The sequence below is a fragment of the Oryctolagus cuniculus genome, chromosome 3, assembly GCF_051225735.1.
Source record: "Oryctolagus cuniculus isolate XC-2025 breed Fujian yellow rabbit chromosome 3, ASM5122573v1, whole genome shotgun sequence".
In the NCBI taxonomy this organism is placed as follows: Eukaryota; Metazoa; Chordata; class Mammalia; order Lagomorpha; family Leporidae; genus Oryctolagus; species Oryctolagus cuniculus.
In genome coordinates, this window is record NC_142869.1 from 104,933,298 (window position 1) to 104,943,068 (window position 9,771).

Here is a 9,771-nt window from a genome sequence, read left to right on the forward strand (position 1 = left end):
AGAGCAACTTCTGCACCTTTGCCCTTGAAAATATACTTGCAAACTGAATCACAGGTGGAGGAGAAAAGGTAGGCCACTGTTTGGAAGGGATGGGGATTAAAAAAATAATAAAGCAACGAGCAAGGTTTTAGCTCCATTTTTGGAGGATTAAGTAAGGCTGATTCCAGAAACAACATAAGTAAATTTCCCAAAGGGGAAAAATTTTGGCAGGAAATCAGGATCATGTATTTAGAAATGAGTATTATTCTTCTTACTGTAATGACTAAAAGTCTGAATTGTTCAGCTTTAAAATGAATTTTGGAAAGAATATAATAGGTGCTTTCAATCATTTGTTTATTCTCAAACACATTGTGAATGCCTATTATAGGCCAGAACCCAGGCTGATTACTGTTAGGAAAAAAAAAATGCTGAGACAGAGTCCTTTGCCTCAATAAGTTGGCAGTCAAATGGGGTGACTTACAGGGAAACAGAGAGCCAGTATTCAATATCCATGGTGATGAGTATTGTGGAGCAGTGTTTGGGGGCTTCTAAGGAAATGTGGAGAAAGGAGTTTTCAGCCTGCCTGGACAGTCTGGGAGGGTTTCCAAGAGGAGAAGCAACCTTCAATGAGGAAAGAGAGAATGAGTAGAAACTGGCTAAGAGATAAAGGTGGGGAAAGGCATTTAAAGCAAAAGAAAATATAAGAAGCAGATCATGTATCAGTAATAATCATTGAAGATAAGATTCCCTGATGAGTTCTCAGAGCTCCCTCCTGCCTGGTGTTGGGGCTTGGAGTTTCATGCAAACATGGCCCCCAAACACACATCTGCACCCCCCCCCCAAAGGAAGAAGCTGAAAAAGGCCCCTGGCCTGAGGCCGGTGGTCATATTGGCCTCTCGGGGCTTGTCAAGGGAGAAAAAGAACAGCAGGAAACAACTGAACATATTGATGAAGTACAAAATGAAATACACTTAATGGACAAGCCAGTAAGGAGATTTTGAAAGTAGGACAGAAATATAACTCCGCCAACCGTTTTTTTCAGAAGAGGTCGAACTGATTGCTAAAATCCCGAATTTTGGGGTAACAACATTTGGCAAATATCTACAAGCATCAGTACTGCTTGGGGAGGGGGATGAAGAGACAGACGCTGCATTATCTGACCAGAGTTGAAGTGACAGAATTTGAAGATATTAAATCAAGTTACAGAATAGATTTTTATTTTGATGAAAATCCTTACTTCAAAAATAAAGTTCTCTCCAAAACATTTCATCTGAATGAGAGTAGTGATCCATCATCAAAGTCCACTGAAATCAAATGGAAACCTGGAAAGGATTTGAGGAAGCGTTCAAGTCAAAGGTGGAACAAAGCCAGCAGGAAGAGGCAGCAGGAGGAGCCAGAGAGCTTCCTCCCCTGGCTTACTGGCCTTTCTGATGCAGGTGCACATGAGTTAGGAGAGGCCATCAAGGATGCTATTTGGTCGAATCTATTACAGTACTTCTTGGTTCCTGATACGGATGAAGAAGAAGGGGAAGGAGGAGAAGATGATGAAGAAGAAGAATTGGAGGAAGGGGATGAGGATGAAAGGGAAGAAGATGAAGATGAAGATGAAGATGAAGGGGAAGATGAAGATGAAGGGGAAGATGAAGATGAAGATAAAGGAGACGAGTAATGAAAACACTGATGAATGCCAGCTTTTTTTTTTAATTGTCTCAGTCCCTGGGAGCCAGTTGCTGCCATCTTTTTATTTTTTTCCCTCTTGTGCTGTCTCCCTGTTTTAAAGGTCCTTCTTTCTTTTTTCTTTCTTTCTTTCTTTCTTTCTTTCTTTCTTTCTTTCTTTCTTTCTTTCTTTCTTTCTTTCTTTCTTGACAGGCAGAGTTAGACAATGAGAGAGAGAGACAGAGACAGAGAGAAAGGTCTTCCTTCCGTTGGTTCACTCCCCAAATGGCCGCTGCGGCAGGTGCGCTGCGCTGATCCGAAGCCAGGAGCCAGGCACTTCCCCCTGGTCTCCCATGCGGGTGCAGGGCCCAAGCACTTGGGCCATCCTCCACTGCCTTCCCGGGCCACAGCAGAGAGCTGGCCTGGAAGAGGAGCAACCAGGACAGAATCCAGCGCTCCAACCGGGACTAGAACCCCGGGGTGCTGGTGCCGCAGGCAGAGGATTAGCCTAGTGAGCCGCGGCGCTGGCCGGTCTCTCTTTTTCTACACCATGGTTCTCACCTTATTGTGGGAAAAATACCTGAAGCAGAATACAATGAGAAAGAATCTCTACCCCTTTCTGTTCCAAATTCATTTTTATCCCTTCTTGTCTTGACGAAAACTGCATGGAATCAACAGCACTGTGCTCTGTGGGAAAAAGAAACCTTCCTGCTCCCTTGGCTCTGCTGGAAACAGGAGCCTGCTAGGTCCTGGGTAGTAGTGCATAGAATTCTGGCTTTTCTCCTCTCTCTGTGCATTGGGCTCAGAGATTACACTGTGTCTATGTGTGAATACAGACAGTTAGCATTTACCAACATGTATCTCTCTACTTTCTCTTGTTTAAAAAAAAGAAAAACCTTTAAAAATTGGGGTTATAGAAAGCAAGGGGTGGGTTTGAGATGTTTGGGTGGATTAAATGGGCATTTTGACAACTTGGCTTCTCCTTTGGCATATTTAATTGTGATGCTTAATGGGTATCCTTGCAGTTTAAGATGACGCTTTTAAAAATAAAATTATCTCCTAATGATGACTTGAGCCCTGCCATTTGATGGGAGAATCAGCAGAACCTGTAGGATCTTATTTGGAATTGGCATTCTCTATAGTAATTTTGTTTCTGTTTGTTTTTAAATTTTCTTTTTGTTTCATTGGAAAAGAAAGATGCTCAGTTTTAAATGTTAAAAAGGTACAAGTTGCTTTGTTACAATAAAACTAAATGTGTACAAAAAGATTCACTGATGGATGTTAAAATTAGTGGGGGGAAGCTTGAAGACAAAATTTGAATAGCCACATAGTACTTCCCCTGAGATGTGTATTAATTACAAGCACAAAGAGTAATTTTGTAGAAGCAAACTCCAGCAAGGCCCCCTTCTAATGGAGAGGGGTCACTATCACCAGTAATAAGATAGGCCAACATTGTGAACCTTGGGGTGTGTTGCACTGAGGAGGACACAGAATCATTTCTTCAGTGTTTTAGCCACAAATGCATAACTATAGTCCAATATGAAAAACATAAAACAAGCCTGAGTCCTTGGAGGAGACATCTATCCATCAGCATAACCTGATGACTATTTTCCTCATCTCACTAGCTTCTCTTTCAGGAAAGTGCAGTGATGAGATGGGTGAGCTGGGTAGCAGGACAAAGAATCTTAATGTCTTCAGAGACCCACCATTTTCTAGTGCTGAGATTGGGATTCAGTATCATTAAGTATTCTGTTGCTTTTTACTTTAAGTCTATCAGCTCTGTCATGGAAAAAAAGCTGACATTTTGACCTCTTTCTGCTTGTTACAAATACTAGAAATACTCCTCCTGTTTGTATGTTCTCTTACCTTCAGCAATTTACTTGACTTCTCCATTTCTCTGTGTGCAAAGTGGGAAAATAGTGCCTATTTTTATAAGATTGCTACAGATTAAATGAGTGAAAGACAAGTTCTTAGGAAAATGTTATGTCTGTGTTTTCTGTTACTCCTTTATCATATCCATCAATTTTCTCAATTGATGAAGAGATGCTGTTAACTGAGTCTCGCATAAATTTCAACAATGTCATACTTCTGCTCCACATTAGTGAAAGAGATAGAAACTGATGGTTGTGGTACCAATATAATGATGCTGTAATAAATAAGCATGCTATAAATTATGAAAATTTGGAGATGGGGCAACTGACAATTCAATGAGCTATACTCATCACTAGCCTGCGACAAGTTGTGAATTGGAACCTAATATTTTTTTCAGACCCACAGTAAAACCTTTATTGTTAGTTCTGTCCAGCATTCTTTATGCCACACCATCATCCGTGCACTTTCACCACCATCTGGCTGCCCTCCTGAAGTTGTTCCTTCTAAAATCCAGTTCCAAACTCAGTAGCAGGTTGGCACAACAGCTGCCAACCCATCAGGTGAGGACTGAAAACATCACTGGATACAGAACAAAGTAGTGAAAACAGAATTTATCAAAAGGAAAGGACAGTCCACAACAGACGAGGTTTACAGTTCCAAGCAATGGAACCAAGCTCAGGGCGATTAAGCAGAACGAGAGTGTATTAAAGAGATATTGAGCAGATCACAGAATTACTGCAAGAAAGTTGTCCTAACCCTTCAGGGTAATGGCTCAAAACCACACTATCAAATGACTCTTCTAAGCAAACTGCACATTGAAAGTCACAATTGGAGCCATTACCACAAGTGCATGAAGAACTTGCTGTTGCTGCAGCCACTCCTGCTGGCTGCAGTGACCCCACCTTGACACCACAAAAGTAACGGGTTGTGCAAACACAACCTCATGGATTATTTGCACTTCTTCCTTTCTAGCAGTGCTTATCACAATTTTGCAAAAATGCATTCAGTTAGTAGAATCTACATCACGTCTGAATTCCAGTGCAAGAAGGTCAGCAAATCTAGTCCTCTGGCTTCCTTGGGATGGTGTGAGGAAAGTCCTAGGCAATCAGAAAACATTGCAAATTGTCAGTATACTAACAAGAGACTTGGAAGAGGAGTGAGACCCTTTAAAGAGACTTGACTGAATAATATTGCTGCTGAGCAATACCTTTTTATTTCTTTTTATTTTTTAAAAGATTGATTGATTCCCTGCACCCCATGGGAGACCAGGAAAAACACCTGGCTCCTGGCTCCTGCCATCGGATCAGCGCAGTGCGCCGGCCGCAGTGCGCCAGCGGCGGCCATTGGAGGGTGAACCAACGGCAAAGGAAGACCTTTCTCTCTGTCTCTCTCTCTCACTGTCCACTCTGCCTGTCAAAAAAAAAAAAAAAAAAAAAAAAAAAAAGATTGATTGATTGATTGATTTGAAAGGCAGAGTTAGAGAGGGAGGGAGAGAGAGAGACAGAGGGTGAGATCTTCCATATGCTGGTTCACTCGACAACAGCCTGGGCTGTGGCCAGGCCGAAGCATGGAGCTGGAACTTCATCTGGGTCTCCCAAGTGGGTGGCAGGAACCCAACTACGTAGACCATCTTCCAGTCTTTTTCAGGTGCATTGTTAGGGAGCTGGATCAGAAGCAGAGCAGACAGGACTTGAACCTTTACTCTACTAATGTGTTGCCAGCATCTCAGGCATTGGCTTAACTCACTGCATGACAACACTGACCCTTCTTTCTTTTGTAAACTATGAGTAGGTTTTGCTGTAGTCTGAATGTTTTTCTTTCTGCCTTCCCAAATTCCTATTTTTGAAACCTAATTTCTGGGGACCTGCATTGTAGCATAGCAGGTAAAGCTGTGGCCTGCAGTAAGGACATTCCATATGGGTGCTGGTTCAAATCCTGGCAGCTTCACTTCTGATCCAGCTGCCTGCTAATGAGCCTGGGAAAGCAGCAGAAGATGATCCAAGTTCTTGGGCCTCTGCACCCACGTGGGAGACATGGAAGAAGCTCCCAGCTCCTGGCTTAGGCTTGACCCAGCAACATCCATTATGGCCGTTTGGGAAGTGAATCAGCAGATAGAAGACCTCTCTGTCTCCCTCTCTCTGTAACTGTGCCTTTCAAATAAATAAATCAATAAAAATCTCAAAAAAAAAAGAAAGAAGGCTATTGCTAATGTGATGGTGTTAGGAGGTGGGGGGGGGGGTCTTTGGGAGGTGATTAGGTTATGTAAATGAGGCCTCAGATGCCCTGACCTCCCCACCAGAAGGACACAGAAGGTGCCATCAAAGACCCCAAAATGACCTGTCACCAGGTACGGATTCTGCTGGCCCCATGATCTTGGACTCTCAAGGCCCCAGCCCCAGACTTGTGAGAAATAATTTTTCCAGTTTACGATTCCTCATGTAACAGTCTACTACTCCTTTCAATATTCAATAGCCATATCAAAGGCACCTTATCTTGAAAATGCCCACATGTTTTGACAATTACAACATCAGATTCTGCCTGACAATCAAAACCTTCTGAAATCTGAGCTAATGTCTTTTCACCTTCTACTCCGTACTTCTCCTCACTGGGTATTAACAATCACACCAGATTCTGTGGGCCTTCCCCAGATATATTATTCTATTTATACCTTTAAGTTTCATGTATTCAAGCTTTGATGACAAACACACTTTCAAGTCCTGGCTCTGAAACGTCATAGATAAGATACTACAGTTAAAATTTTCTGCCTAAAATTCAATACTTGTATTATCATGTAAATCCTCAGGAGATATTAGCCATTATTATTTTTATCATCCTATTGTTACTTCTCTCACTGTTGATGCCCCATCCAACTTTCAAGTCAAAATGCAACCTAAATGCTCCCAAGGAACAGAGCCCTACCCTCAATCACCATTTTGCTATTTTTCCAGTTCTAACGTCATTGGTTACAGAAGCTGAAACTGACTGACTAAAAGCCAGTCTCTCTTTCATTGGATGTAAAAATCAAGAGAAGAGGTTGAACAAAACTTTTCCAAATTTCCTCTAGGGTTTGATCTGGTTTTATTCTAATTTGGAGAAATTATTTGCTTCATCAAACTTATACCCTGAACTCTTAGCTCTATGATCATGTTCTTACCATGTAAAAACATGTATGCCAGTATTCCTGGAAAGGACGGAGGGAAACTGGAAACCTTTTATAGAGAAATACATAGTAGTATAAAATATAAGCATAATGATTTAACCTGTTCAAAGTTAATACCAACTTTATCTCATAGTAAGTGCTAGATGCGGTTTATTCTTCCACTTTCTTGAAGAAAATTTTTTGAATGCAAGGATCACAGAATGTTTCATCTAGAAGAAACAGGAAACAGGAAACAGAGAAGAGCCCTGAAGCCCAATGAGGAAGTGGGACCTAATAAAAGGCACATGGAATAAACAGAATTGGAATCAGATTCTTTTCTGTACCTCTTGGCCATGATCAAAAGCTGTCCACCCTGCCTACGATTGCACCCTTGCTTTCCCCCTAAGCATCAGGGATATTTTATTATAAGGATCTCCTTTTCAAAATTATCACTTTGCAAATTTCAGCAGCCATATTGTAAAATGACACAATTCTAATGTGCATTACTGTGTTAAAAGGAGAAAGGGACTTTGCAACTCTTTTGCTGTATATAAGTACTTCCAGTCATGAAGCTAGTCTTTTACTATCTTTCAGTCCAATTATATTAATTACAGTAAAAAAGCACGTTGATAAGAACGCTTGTTCTGATCAGCTTATTATTTAGGACAGCAACTCTTCTCTTTGCATTTCCTTAGCACTGGACATCTGCAGGTCCCACTTTATGTTTGTTCCTCACTGCTATATGATTAGCTCACTTTTTCAGTTGTTGGCCATTTCATCTGTGTGGACCTGTTTCCTCTGCCTGACTGGTTATGAGTTGGATAGTGTTGAAACAAGCTTGCTCAGACTCCATAGATAATCTTGTCCATTATCAATTCTCTTATTCGAACAAACTAGGCCTACTCACCCCCTAAGGCACTCCCTTTAAATACTAGCCCATTATTTAATAGAGTTCCCAAATTAACAATCAGGGGTCCCTATGGCTTAGCAAGAGAACCATGTGAATTTCTGCTTATCCACTTTTTTGATGGCCCAATCTGGATTTGGGCTGCTTCCTGAGAAGTTAAATATGGTTTTGAAGCTATGTTTGGCAGCTTCTTGCAGAGGGACTTTGCAGAATAACCCAGGATCTCATTTTTTCTGGATAACTCTGAGTGTAAGTAGGTTTTACACATCACAACAGAGTGAAACTGTGGATAACCCAGCTTGATTGAACTAAATAGGAGGCTCACACTGGATGGTCTGTGAAGCAGAAAAACTTCTTAGGTGCCTTGACTTGTCCTCCTTAAATCTGATAAGTCCTAATTAATTCTCTTCCATGGATTTCATTTCTAGTGCTTTATTGATTGTTGTGGAACAGTGAGAGCAGGATCTGAAAAGTAGAATCTTATACTTGGTTTAATCCTCTGCTTTTGTTGTGTTGAACTTCTTAAAAAATTGAATCTTTGAAAGGGTTGATAACCAGAGTCTACAAAGAAATCAAGAAACTCCACAACATCAAAACAAACAACCGACTTAAGAGATTGGCCAAGGACCTCAATAGACATTTTTCAAAAGAGGAAATCCAAATGGCCAACAGACACATGAAAAAATGTTCAAGATCACTAGCAATCAGGGAAATGCAAATCAAAACCACAATGAGGTTTCACCTCACCCCAGTTAGAACGGCTCACATTCAGAAATCTACCAACAATGGATGCTGGAGAGGATGTGGGGAAAAAGGGACACTAACCCACTGTTGGTGGTAATGCAAACTGGTTAAGCCACTATGGAAGTCAGTCTGGAGATTCCTCAGAAACCTGAATATAACCCTACCATACAACCCAGCCATCTCACTCCTTGGAATTTACCCAAAGGAAATTCAATTGGCAAACAAAAAGCTTTCTGCACATTAATGTTTATTGCAGCTCAATTCACAATAGCTAAGACCTGGAACCAACCCAAATGCCCATCAACAGTAGAATGGATAAAGAAATTATAGGACATGTACTCTATGGAATACTATACAGCAGTCAAAAACAATGAAACCCGGTCATTTGCAACAAGATGGAGGAATCTAGAACACATCATGCTGAGTGAACTAAGCCAGTCCCAAAGGGACAAATATCATATATTCTCCCTGATTGGCAACAACTAACTGAGCACCAAAGTGGAAACCTGTTGAAGTGAAATGGACACTATGAGAAACAGTGACTTGATCACTCTTGTCCTGACTGCTGATGTACAATGTAATACTTTATCCATTTTAGTATTTTATTTGTTCTAGTACTATTTGTTGAACTCTGTAATTAACACACAATTATTCTTAGGTGTTTAAATTTTAACTGAAAAGTGATCCCTGTTAGGAATTTGGAAAACATTATGCTGAGTAAAATAAGCCAGTCCCAAAGGGACAAATATCATATGTTCTCCCTAATCGGTGACAACTAACCGAGCACCAATAAGGAAACCTGTTAAAGTGAAATGAACACTAAGAGAAACGGTGACTTGATCAGCCCTCACCCTGACTGTTGATGAACAACTTAATACATTATCCCTCTTAGTAGTTTTTTTGTTTGTTCTACTTAATACTTTTGGTTGAATACTGTAATCAATACACAGTTATTAAGTGTTGAAACTTAACTGAAAAGTGATCGCTGTTAAATATAAGAGTGGGAATAAGAGAGGGAAGAGATGTGCAATTTGGGACATGCTCAAGCTGACTTGCCCCAAACGATAGAGTTAGAAACATACCAGGGGGGCCGGCGCCGCGGCTCACTAGGCTAATCCTCCGCCTTGCGGCACTGGCACATTGGGTTCTAGTCCCGGTCGGGGTGCCGGATTCTGTCCCGGTTGCCCCTCTTCCAGGCCAGCTATCTGCTGTGGCCAGGGAGTGCAGTGGAGGATGGCCCAAGTCCTTGGGCCCTGCACCCCATGGGAGACCAGGAGAAGTACCTGGCTCCTGCCATCGGATCAGCGCAGTGCACCAGCCTCAGCGCACTGGCCGCGGCGGCCATTGGAGGGTGAACCAACGGCAAAAGGAAGACCTTTCTTGCTGTCTCTCTCTCACTGTCCACTCTGCCTGTTAAAAAAAAAGAAAGAAAAGAAACATACCAGGGGATTCCAATTCAATCCCATCAAGGTGG

At 41.6% G+C, this 9,771-nt stretch overlaps 1 pseudogene; it reads left to right on the plus strand.

The window, feature by feature from the left end:
- Positions 1–786: 786 nt before the first annotated feature.
- On the plus strand, positions 787–1,648 carry LOC100353015 (protein SET-like; annotated as a pseudogene).
- Positions 1,649–9,771: the final 8,123 nt, after the last annotated feature.